Below are 12,420 nucleotides of genomic sequence, written 5' to 3' on the forward strand. Positions count from 1 at the left end.
GAGGGGGGAGGGCTGGCATTGGGAGTTATACCTGATGTAAATGACGAGTTGATGGGTGCTGACGAGTTGATGGGTGCAGCACACCAATGTGGCACACGTATACATATGTAACAAACCTGCACGTTATGCACATGTACCCTAGAACTTAAAGTATAATAATAATAATAATAATAATAATAATAATAATAATAGAAAGAAAATGTGGCACATATACACCATGGAATACTATGCAGCCATAAAAAAGGATGAGTTCATGTCCTTTGTAGGGACGTGGATGCAGCTGGAAACCATCATGCTCAGCAAACTATCACAAGAACGGAAAACCAAACACCACATGTTCTCACTCATAGGTGGGAATTGAACAATGAGATCACTTGGACACAGGAAGGGGATCATCACACACCAGGTCTTATTGTGGAGAGAGGGGACTGGGGAGGGATAGCATTAGGAGATATACCTGATGTAAATGACGAGTTAATGGGTGCAGCACACCAACATGGCACATGTATACATATGTAGCAAACCTGCATGTTGTGCACATGTACCCTAGAACTTAAAGTATTAAAAAATTAAATTAAAAAGCTGTGTGCCTTTCAACTGCCAGTCTTAGAATGTTGGAATTACAGTATCTCTCTTCCCATTCTTCTTCCTTGGAAACATACTAATTCTTCTCTTAGCTTATTCTTTATTGTAATATCTAATCAAATTTCACTGATGACAACCAACTCATGGCATGAAAATTCTGCTCAGTTTCTCTTTGCCAAAGTCACAAGTTTGTTAGATGCACTTTCTGGCTTCCAATTTATTGCAGGCAATTATTTTATCAAGGCATAAGATAGATTGCTACATTTTTCTGCCTGCTTTCTAAGTTTGCTTGCTATATATTTGTCAGTACTGTATTTAAAAGTTCTTTTTGGCATTATGCCACTTCTGGCACCATTCATTTTGCTGGTCAGTTTTTGTGCAGTAGCTTACAACTTCAAAATCTTAGTAGTTAACAAAGATGATAATAAAAACTTCTTGTGCATGTAACATGAGAACAGCAGGCTTTTGTGGCTCTCATCCACTCTCCTGGACATGACGAGGCTCAGTTAGACTCTAGGTGTCTTCTCCTTCTGGAACCCAGGCTGAAGAGGCATTCACTACATGAAAATGCTGTTCACTCTTGGCAAAAGGCAGGAACTAAAGAGGTAGCATCAATGCATGAGGGCACTTTTAAAGCTTCTGCTTAGGTATGGCAAAAGTCATATCATGGCCGGGCGCGGTGGCTCAAGCCTGTAATCCCAGCACTTTGGGAGGCCGAGACGGGCGGATCACGAGGTCAGGAGATCGAGACCATCCTGGCTAACATGGTGAAACCCCGTCTCTACTAAAAAATACAAAAAACTAGCCGGGCGAGGTGGCGGGCGCCTGTAGTCCCAGCTACTCGGGAGGCTGAGGCAGGAGAATGGCGTAAAACCCGGGAGGCGGAGCTTGCAGTGAGCTGAGATCCGGCCACTGCACTCCAGCCTGGGTGACAGAGCAAGACTCCGTCTCAAAAAAAAAAAAAAAAAAAAAAGTCATATCATTAGCCAAGCCACGTCATATGACCACGCTTGTAACCAATGCCTATGCATAAATAAGGTAATGGTGGAGAGGAAATAAATAATTATGAATTTATAATTCAATATACCACATTACTCTCTCAGCATTATCTTTGACAGAATTTTGATGCAACAGAAGAATATTAATATCCTCATAGCCCACCAAACATTCATGCCTAAGCAAGTATTCCCTGGCCTAGTCAATCTCTTTATCCATCAGCAGGAGTCTGGGAAGAATTTATCATCATGCAGAAAGAAAAAGTAACCTTCAGAAGGTGAGTATTTGTTTCCAATGACAATATTTCCAAGATAATGTATCACAGACTGTGAGGTCAATGTTCTCCCAAAAAGCTATATCAAACATTTTTTTGAGCATGAGAGACACCACAGCAATAAAGAATTAGACTTCCCTTAAAGGTAAAAGTTCAGCTCTGTTAAAACATCCACTGTTTTGTCTTGTACTTACATGTCATCTCACAAAACTATATGCTAATATTACTTTTTCTGGCCAGCTTTTGAGCCCGTCTAATTAACAGGGATATTTCCTTTTCCCACTCTACTCTCTTTCTCTTTGACATTAACCTATTAATACAATGAAACTATCCTAATTTGAACTCTATCTAAAAACCTGCACCTTCAATAATTCAAGGTAGTTTTAATAATCTCAAAATAAGGTTTTTAACTTCCTTCAGGAAAATGATTGATATTTTTTTCTTCTGCTTCTTCATTTTGTTCCTAGAAAAACATAGTGTGTTTCCTAGAAATGCCTGTGCTACTTCATAGCCATTTAAAAACTCTGTGTGCTTTTACTTTATGATTTCCAAGTTAAATACCCAAATACAAGAGGGCTCTGTTCTACACTGCCACTTTGTATTTAAGTAAAATTTATACAAATCTCAATTTCAAGACTGAGGATTTAGAAGGCCAAAATTAATTAACTCTATTAAAATATTTTGTTTTATTAATTTTAAATCTGTAAACATTAAAATGCTGGTGAAACTTTAGCCCAAATAGCTCTTATGTATATTTATATTTTTTCTAGCAATTTGATAGTTTCATTTTAGCTTTATTTGCCAGTTTTTCTACATGCCATGGACTTCGTGTTTGTGCTCCACAACATTCTTAATTGAAGTCCTAAACCCTCAGTGTAACTAATGTGGAGATGGGATCAGAGAGGCGGCGATAAAGGTTAAATGAGGTCATAAGGGTGGGGCCGTAATCCTATAAGGACAGCACCCTTTTAAAAAGAGGAAGAAAGCCCTCCTCAGAAATAGAATTGCCAGTGATCTTGTTTGTAAACTTCCAGCCTCCAGAACTGTGAGAAACAAACTTATAGTCTGTGTTATTTTGTTATAGTAGCTTGAGCAAAGTAATATACTACATTTGTAATTTATTTTTATAATTAGCTGTTTTTCACACTATCGCTTATTCAATAACCTTCTACTCTTTTATGGATTATGTTTGCCAACTTTTTAAATGTAGTATACTCTTACATATAATCGAATGCATTCTGAAATTTTCAGAATTTTACTTCTGCTCCTAATATATCCTGCTTTAATTTTTACAAAATTTTAAGATATTTTAAAGTCTGGTGGTATAAGCCTCCTCCATAGTCTTCCTCAATTATTTACCTTTTCCAAGTACTTTCAGAATATTCCTGCAAACAAACTTTAGAATGTCATTGAATTATAATTGAGATTGATTTCAAATTATAAATAATTATGCACTAAATAACTTTGGAACACTGAGTTTTTCTAATCAGGAATAGATATTTCTTGACTAAAGTCTTTTCTTCTTGTTGCTTTTCCTGATCACAGAAGTTTTGAGGTTGTCCTCATCTCATTATTATATTTCTTCCCAAATTGTTTCCTTTATATTTTTGCTACAATTGTGAATAAGAGCTCCTTGTCATAAAAAAGTATTGTCATTGGTTTACTAAGATTTTAATATCTCAGATTTTCAGCTTCAGATATTTAAATAAATTTAATCTGCACCTTAATGTTCTAGCAGCAACCTATGAGGATTAGACTGTAAAAGCACCATTTTTGCATAGACTCTATCCTGCGCATGTTGAGTTCACTATACAAGGAATTGCATTTTGTGTAGGGTCTCCAAGTATAGATAGTGTGGCCATATATATCCTCTTTCTGGCATTAGTTTTATCAATTTCAGAGAAGAACTCTTGAGAATAATCAAATAATCTGAGAGAGAAACTCCTATAGTTAGGGCAATGATATGATTCATCTTTTAAAGTGGAACATTTATGAGAGAGATAGCATTATTTAAAACTTCACTAGGACAACAAGGATAAAATAAAGCTATCCCAGGCAGACCAGAATGAACCTACCAGTGGCCTATAGGCTCTGTATATGTGGATCACTCTTAACCTTGAACCTCTCAGCCTAGACTCTTCTGAAAGATGGATATCCACCAATAAGTCTAAATGGCATCTACCCATGTAGTTTGTGGCCTCCCTGTGCTGCTTCTAGGCCTGTTTTCCCTCGGATCTGGTTCTGACCTTTTCCCTACAACTGTACTGTAAATTCCCATATCACCTGACTTCCCACTAGGTTAGACTCCTGGAAGACACAGGCAGGAGAAATCACAGGACAGGAAAAGGGAGACTTCCAGGGTACTCCACTCCTACTCAGTCTCAGGTGGCAACTCTGGCTGGGACTGCATTCTCTGAATGGCTCCAGTTTCTGGCATACAGGCCTGCAGCAGTCTATCTTTTCTAATTGTCCTTAGCAAGACAATCAATGTAATTAACTTAGGGTGGTATTATCAGAAAAGTAAGAAGCTACTTTTGGAACCGGAGCTTTGTTCTATTCGAGTGATGAAAAATGAAACTTTTTTACTGGGATGTTTTTATTTACTTTAACATGAATAATCCAGGTCCTTTATGGAAAGAATGCAAACACAAATAAACAAAAGGGAGTATCATAGCATATATGCTTTTCTATATATTTTCTCATGTTGTAATTGAAGCATTTTTCCCATCTAAACATACAGATATAACTTATTCTTAATATCCAAAACTTATTTCATTAAAAAATGCTCCATTGTGTATTTAATACTTAACATTTTCCATTTTCCCAATTATAAACAATAGTGTGGAAAATGGGAAACATACTGTAATCAACATATATGATTATCTACTTGTACAATTATGAATTTCTGATAGTAGATATTTTGGCTCAAAAGTCAAATGAGTTTTTAAAGGCTTTCCATTCACATTGTTCATGACTATCCAAAAAATGTATATGCCCATCTTTATTACCAGCATGAATAAAGGTGAAGTGTGTCTGCCTTCACCTCTTGCTGACACGGTATTATTCTTTTTATTGATTTAAAACATGTACAAATGATTTCAATTGCCTTTCTATTTTTGAATTATTTTATTACCAGCAAAGTTTCTATTTACTAAAGGCATGCTAATTGGCTATGTATCTTCTTTTATTATTTGTCTATAAATGTTCTCAGACCACATCCTCTATTAAATAATTCATGTTCCTCATGTTTTTCATTTATAGTTATGATAGCTAATTACAAGTCTTTGGTTGTCATAGGCATTACATATATTTTTTTCAGAGTGTCATTTACCTTTCAAGTATGGTTTTAGTCTTTCACAATAGAGATTTTTATAAAATAAAAAGTTAATTACAGTTCCTTAACCTGGAACTGGTTTGTTCTGGCAAGTTCTATTTGCCATGTGTGTAGGCTTGGACAAGTTAACCTTCTAAACTCTAATTTTCTCATTTGTAAATTACAGAAGATAATAGTGCCCATCTCATAGAGTTGCTATAAGAATTAATTGTATTATATGTAAATTATATCTAGTAGGCAAATATTATATAAAGCTTGATATGGTTTGGCCGTGACATCACCCAAATCTCATCTTGAATTGTTGTTCCCTTAGCCCCTATGTGTTGTGGGAGGGGCCTGACGGGAGGTAATTGAATCATGGGAGTGGCTTCCCCCATGCTATTCTCGTGATAATAAGTTCTCATGAGAGCTGATGGTTTTATAAAGGGCTTCCCCTTTGCTCAGCTCTCATTGGTCTTCTCCCTGCCACCACGTGAAGAAGGACATGTTTGCTTCCCTTTCCACCATTATTGTAAGTTTACCTTTCTTTTTTTTTTTTTTTTTTTTCCAGACGGAGACTCGCTCTGTCGCCCAGGCTGGAGTGCAGTGGCGCGATCTCGGCTCACTGCAAGCTCCGCCTCCCGCGTTCATGCCATTCTCCTACCTCAGCCTCCCAAGTAGCTCGGACTACAGGCGCCTGCCACCACCCTGGCTAATTTTGTTTTTTGTATTTTTAGTAGAGACGGGGTTTCACCGTGTTAGCCAGAATGGTCTTGATCTCCTGACTGTGTGATCCCCGCCCCTGGGCCTCCCAAAGTGCTGGGATTACAGGCGTGAGCCACTGTGCCCAGCCAAACCTCTTTATTTTATAAATTACCCACTCTCAGGTATGTCTTCATAGCAGTGCAAAAATGGACTAATACAAAACCTGACACATACTACGGCCTCAATCTATTCAAAAATAGTTCCTTCTATCTCATAGTTTTCTTTTTTATATCATCTCTGTGGTCTAAAATAACTGAAGTTTCTTCTGCATATAACCCATGCATAATACCAATGGTATTATGTGCACTTCCTCCAATGTAGAATTTAATGAAGTTCATTCATTGTTAGTTTTCTAGCAATTCTTCCTTCTTAATTCATACTCTACCTTAACTCACTTTAGCGATTTTGCTCTTCATGTTTCCTATACCGCTGTTATTAAATTTTTCTGTCTATGAAAATACTTTATTCTGTTTCCTGCAATAGATTATTTTCAAAGCCATGCACTTTCTCTTCCTGGTTTTAAGGATAAAATGCTACTTCATATTCCTTACATACTATTGTTCTCTTTAGCCTCATGTTTTTAGTTGCTTTGTTTTGTTTTCTACATTTTCTTCAAATAGAGTAAGTTCTGCCTAGACCAAAACCTTTTTAGTTGCTTTTAGTATTGGTTCTGTCTCTCCCTCCTGTGCCTTTGGGTGTTATCTCAATCTCTTTCTCAATTCTAAAACTAAAGAGCTGGACGATTCTGTTTCTAAAGCAAATTTGGTCCACTTAATGTCTTCCATATCTATTACCTGGCTCTTTGATTTTATGAACTAATGAAAAGTTTTTAAGAATTCTAGATAAATTATTGCCAGGGATTTTTTTGACTCTGTCATACCAAGAGTATTTTAATTGTGGAGACGTCACCTGCCCGGATATGGATACAACATACCACTGGTCATGCCCACATCCACTTTTTTAATCTTATCTTCTCCACGTGCTTTCTTTCCAGTTCTTCCCCAAAACTTTCTATATTTGAATTCAGAATTATGACAGAGGAGGAGAAAGAGAGGAAAATGTATTCAATTAATAGTACAACAGTCATCTGATAAAGTTACTCTCTCTTACTTGGCAAAGGGATTGCTGCCAGTTCTGAGATGGTTGCAATCTATGGTAATAAGAGTCAGGGCATATAAAATAGAGAAGGGATCTACTTTTATTTTCCATCTTTTCTATATCTGAATGCATTATCTATATCTGGAATTAAAAACTGAGTATATTGTAGAACAAAGGATGTCTTAAAGGTAGGGAGAGTCTTTCAAGTATCTGGAAATCAAGGGAAGACAGAGAGAGCTGAGGCTAAGAGGAGTCAAGGAAGATGAGTCTGGGAGAGGAGACTGGGAACAGACTGTAAAAGGCCTTATATATCAGGCTATTTTGTTTGTATTTATAATGTAGGTAATGAATAACGGAAGATGTTAACCGAGGAAATACCATAATCAGACTTGAGCCTTACAACGATTACCCTCTTGGGCTAAGACAGATTTAAGGAGAGCAGAGTCTAGAGTCATGGAGATAAATTTAGAAGCTATTATCATATCTATGTGACAGATGATGAAGGCCAGAACAAAGACTTCAAACATTGGTACAAAGACGAGAGGAAGAAAATGAATTTCAAAATATTATTTATAAGCCTTTGTGGTAAAAGGTGCAACTGGAAAGAAGCCTCAACTGCATTTTCTCCCAACTTCATGCTACAACAGATAGGACACAGGAAACAAAAATTGAAAATTTACACCTCCAACAAAAACAGTTGTAGTTATGGATCAGAACAACATTTTTTCTGATGGGGGAAGAGGGCTTTATAAATGCAGAGATGTTCTAATGAGGAAACCAGTAATGGAAAGTATCCAAGAGGAGTGAGATGCAGGACAGAGAAGAAAGCTGTGGATGTAGAAGGAGGACCCAAGGGCATCAGAAAAGGCAAATGTGGCCCCTGTCACTGTTTTACCCCAGGGATGTATATGGAGAGTTTAAAATACCCTTCAAAATTTCAAGAAGTATCTAACCTAGCCTAAAATTTAAAATTTCCTCCAAACTTGATTTTTTAGTACCAAAATCTGATGTGTCTGTGAGGTATGCGTGTGCGTGTCTACGTGTGTGTACATAAAACATGAGCACATAAATACCTTAAGAGAGCATGTGGTCTGAGGATATTTATAGACAAATCACAAAAGAAGAAACATGGCCGGCCAGGCGCAGTGGCTCCCTCCTGTAATGCCAGCACTTTGGGGCCCAAGGCAGGTGCATCACTTCAGGCCAGGAGTTTGTGACCAGCCTGGCCAACATGGTAAAATCCTGCCTCTACAAAGAATACAAAAATTAGCTGGGTATAGTGGCATGCACCTGTAGTCCCAGCTACTGCAGAGTCTGAGGCACAATAATTGCTTGAACCTGGAGGCTGAGTTTGCAGTGAGCTGAGATGCCACTGTACTCCAGCCTAAGTGACAGAATGAGACTCTGTCTACAAAACTAAAGAAAAAAAGAAGAAGAAACATGGCCTATTAACATTCCTCTAGTAAATGCTCTATTTGTATTCTTCATATTATGACTAGGAAAAATTCAGTCCTATATAGGAAATTGTTGTGGTTATTTGATAATTCCAAAGGTAGTAGATTGAACAGGTATGTGTCTTTTAATCTGAAATCTTAAGAAAATATATAACAAGAAGTTTACACCTGATCCTTTGACCACAAACATTTTCAAGCATGCTTAGAAAGCAAAGCTGATACTCAGGTCAAATTTACACAACACATATGTAAACTCCCATTTGTTTCTCTTTGATATTATCTTCCCCAATTGGTCCCTATAAAGGCACCAGTTTCTCAAGTTGTATGTGATCTTTCCCCCTTGAAATGGGAGGTTCCAGGTACCTTTTTAAAATAGTCATTCTACAAAGAGAAATGTCAACTATTCTGGGTTGCCGGGTACTTTGAAGTTATTGTCCTTAAATGTAGTATAGAAGGCATAGGTGAATAAGAGGAGATTTAAAAATCTATCTTAAACATCCAATTCTTCAAGCTTTGTTCTGGCTCCTCATCTTCTAACTAGGACTGTCCCCTGCAAGTGAAGCAGGCTTTTATCTAATTCTAGCTGAAACTTGACAGTCTCATTAGTTTTTGATGACATTTCCTGTTCCTTCCATCACTGAGGCCTTTTGCATGACAGACACTGTCTGGCTGGGGCCCTGAAGTTTTCTTCAGAACTTCAACCCTCTGGTTTCCAGATGGGAATTCTTTTATATGCACATCAGCTTTCTGCCCAATTGATCTGTTTGAGGTATTTCTTTTGTCCTGTTTAACTATTTTCATGCTCAATATCATTACTGGTACTCCCTGGAAATAATCCCTCCTCTTATCCTACATCTTGCACTGTTGGGGTCTACAATGAGTTACTCAGAGGAGAGGAAGGGGACAAAGCCTCCCTCCAAGACTTATGTGATTTCAGAGATATTTCTGGGAAAGACTGTGAAGAAAGAAATAATTTTAATAGCTCTTCCATCCTCTTTCTCTCGCCCCTATCTGAGGTTTTGTGGCTCTTCTGTGCAAGTGCTTTAGGAACTCATTTCAAGTTCTGGAAGAAAGGGTTAGGAATTCAGGAGCAGCTTAGCTAAGTGTTTCTTACTCAGGGCATCCAAAGCAGTCAGGGTGCCAGCTGGGGCTGTGGTCATCTGAAACCTTCTTCCAGAGGTGGAGAATCTACTAACAGGGTGGCTCATGCACATGTCTGGCAAGTTAGTCCTAGCTCTTGGTGGGAGGCTGCAGTTCTTGGCACATAGGAGGTATTCAATTAACATGAGCCACTTACGAGTCTGTATGACATAATGGATAGCTTTTCCCTTAATGGGTGATCCCAGAGACCAAGGTGGACGCTGTAATGCCTTTTATGATGCTAGAAGGAAGTCACAATTCCCTTTATGCCCCAGGATCAAAGGTCTCTCATCATCACTTCCAGGCCAAATATCATGCAGTGGGAGGGAACTTTTAATATTTAGTTTATTATTTATTTACTTTAAAAAAAAATTAGAAGAACAGATTATCTATAAATGTGTATATATATTACACATCCACATGTATATGAACAATTTAAAGTTTACTCAAGAATGTGCATTTTTTCTATATTATAAAATATGATGTCAGGGAAATGTGGTATCTAGGAAATTATTTCAAACTACACGATCGCTCTTAGGAAAAAAGAGATGTTCTCCTCTAACTTCTTAGAACCACTGCACTGCCAAACAGGGATTTGTTTCTATTGCCTTATCCAGGTCAGTTCCAAAGCTTCACTTTTCCGTGAGGTTTTCCATTATCAATCTTGCCTAAGGTAATTTCCCCTGGCTCCAAGCTACTGTTATCCATGCTATTTGTACCATCCACAGTATATGATATTGAGTGCACTGTTGCGTTGTCAACTGTTTCTTTAATGTGTGTGTTTGCATGCTATTCAAAACATCTGAGATTCTTAAACTGTTTTCTATTTATAAAATGAGTTGAAGAGAATAAATGTCTGGCACACATTGGGTTTTCAATTAATGTGAGTCTTCTCCTCTTCCTATGTGTTTTCTGCCTAGACCACCAAACACAGAGCCATACATATCACAAATATACATTAAATGTAGGTGGATTGGTTGAAAGGCATGATGTGATAGTCTCTATGTGGGCATATTACATTACACACTATATAAATGAAATTGTCATGTATAATATTCACATTCACTCAAAAGTTCTGAAACAATCAACCCTATGTCAGAAAGTTAATAAGGGGCATAAAGAAAGTGAGCGTGTTCTCTCTCCAACTAGACAGATGTTTATATTCTGTATAAAACACACGCCTTGCATGGGTCGCAGCTGGGACTTCCTATTACATGGCCCATTAAGATCCATGTGGTTGGAAGAGCTAATAAATATTAAGACCTATTCTCCAATCCATGGGGGGGTAGGTGGATTTCTACGTACCTGGGAACAGAATCACACACAAGCATTGACTGTGCGGCTTTGAAAAGGAAGAGGAAGTTTTTATTCAATTCTTGTTTTTCTTCCTTCTTTCTGCAAACATGATGCTCTATGACAAAGGTCTGAAAGTGGAAACCCAAGGATCCTGTTGTGCTGCAGATGTATTTTATCTGGTATGGTGGTGATTTTTATTTAAATTAAACTATCATTTAATAATAAAGGGAATCACAGAAAAATCTCACATTCATCTTTTCTAAAAACTCTGAAGATCTGTCAGCATCGGCTCTAACACCTGGCTGGTGACCAAAGCGGGTAGCTAAGTAGCAACTGCCCTTACCAGAAGAAGATGTATATTAAAATAACTGATACATATGACAGCACATTAAAAGTAGATGCCTCAGGTGCTCTGCGGAGTAGGTTTTTATTTTGAAGCAGGAGGATTACATAGAGTTTGTTAAAGAAATAGCATTGGAGTGGAGCGTTAAGATTTGGATTTGGATACACAAAGAAGGTAATAGAGGCAGAGAAGGAAAGCATGACACATTTTTGTGGCTAGCTAATAAGCAGTTTGGCTGGAACAAAATCTTCTCATAGTACAGTAAGGAGAAAATTAGCTTGCGGAGCAGGAACAAATTTTCAACGTAATTTCAATGCCAGAAAGAAGAGTTTACACATAGTTTTATAGGCAATCAAGTAATTCAGGGTTTTTTTTCTATCTTTCTCTCTTCATTATTTCTTTCCCTTTCTAATTTTATGATGCTATCAGTTCTTTACATTGATGTATTTTCTGTTTATTTTACTTATAAAATTTCTTTTTATAAATCTCCTGCCAACTCTCTAATAACGAACAGTATATGAATCTATGATATTTATAAGGCTTATAGTGAACTATATATAACATGTATTAAAAGTGGCTTATGGTTTAACCTAATTTTCTTTTAGATTCCAACTACAAACCAACAATGTAAGATGCCAATCTATCATAGACAATTAGACTACCTTGGTAGAAACTCAGGGAGAAATGGAAGCTTATGTCCCATTGTGGGTCATTTCTGTCATGTGGTAGCCAAAAAGATCAATCTTACCTTGTAGGACACAAATGTTTATTTCATTGCTCAGATTCCTAGATTCTGGATATCAGAAGCAAAGCTCTACCCAACTCTGCACATCAGACTGCTTCCTGCTGCCAGTGAAGCAGTCAGCCATTTGTAAACACCAGTGGACATTTTATAAGCCTTTGTAATTAGCAAGGATAATTTCTATTTGGGATTAGAAAAAAAATGAGTCTGTGTCTCTTTTTCCTGTTTGTGTTTTGTTGTTATCAGTAATATTGAGATTGTGTAGGGTTTTGAATGTTATCTGTAGAACAATGCCGTAACAACTTTGCTCTGAAGATTTAATTTTTCAATAGACAAGAATTATGGCTGCATTTGTGCAGAGTCCCCTATGACAAGGGATAATTCATTCAGAGAAGACCAGCTGAGGTGCAACTA

At 37.3% G+C, this 12,420-nt stretch overlaps 1 long non-coding RNA gene across 2 annotated transcripts in view; it reads right to left on the reverse strand.

Annotated features, from left to right (window-relative positions):
• LOC108515668 (uncharacterized) overlaps window positions 1-9,783 on the reverse strand; it is a 42,030-nt gene extending 32,247 nt beyond the window's left edge. For both annotated transcript variants that reach the window (XR_001881588.1, XR_001881589.1), the window contains exon 1: window positions 9,600-9,783. This is a non-coding gene — a long non-coding RNA (uncharacterized LOC108515668). The remainder of the gene's footprint in view (window positions 1-9,599) is intronic.
• Window positions 9,784-12,420: the final 2,637 nt, after the last annotated feature.

The sequence above is a fragment of the Rhinopithecus bieti genome, unplaced genomic scaffold (genome assembly GCF_001698545.2).
Source record: "Rhinopithecus bieti isolate Rb0 unplaced genomic scaffold, ASM169854v2 scaffold_1624, whole genome shotgun sequence".
Taxonomy (NCBI): domain Eukaryota; kingdom Metazoa; phylum Chordata; class Mammalia; order Primates; family Cercopithecidae; genus Rhinopithecus; species Rhinopithecus bieti.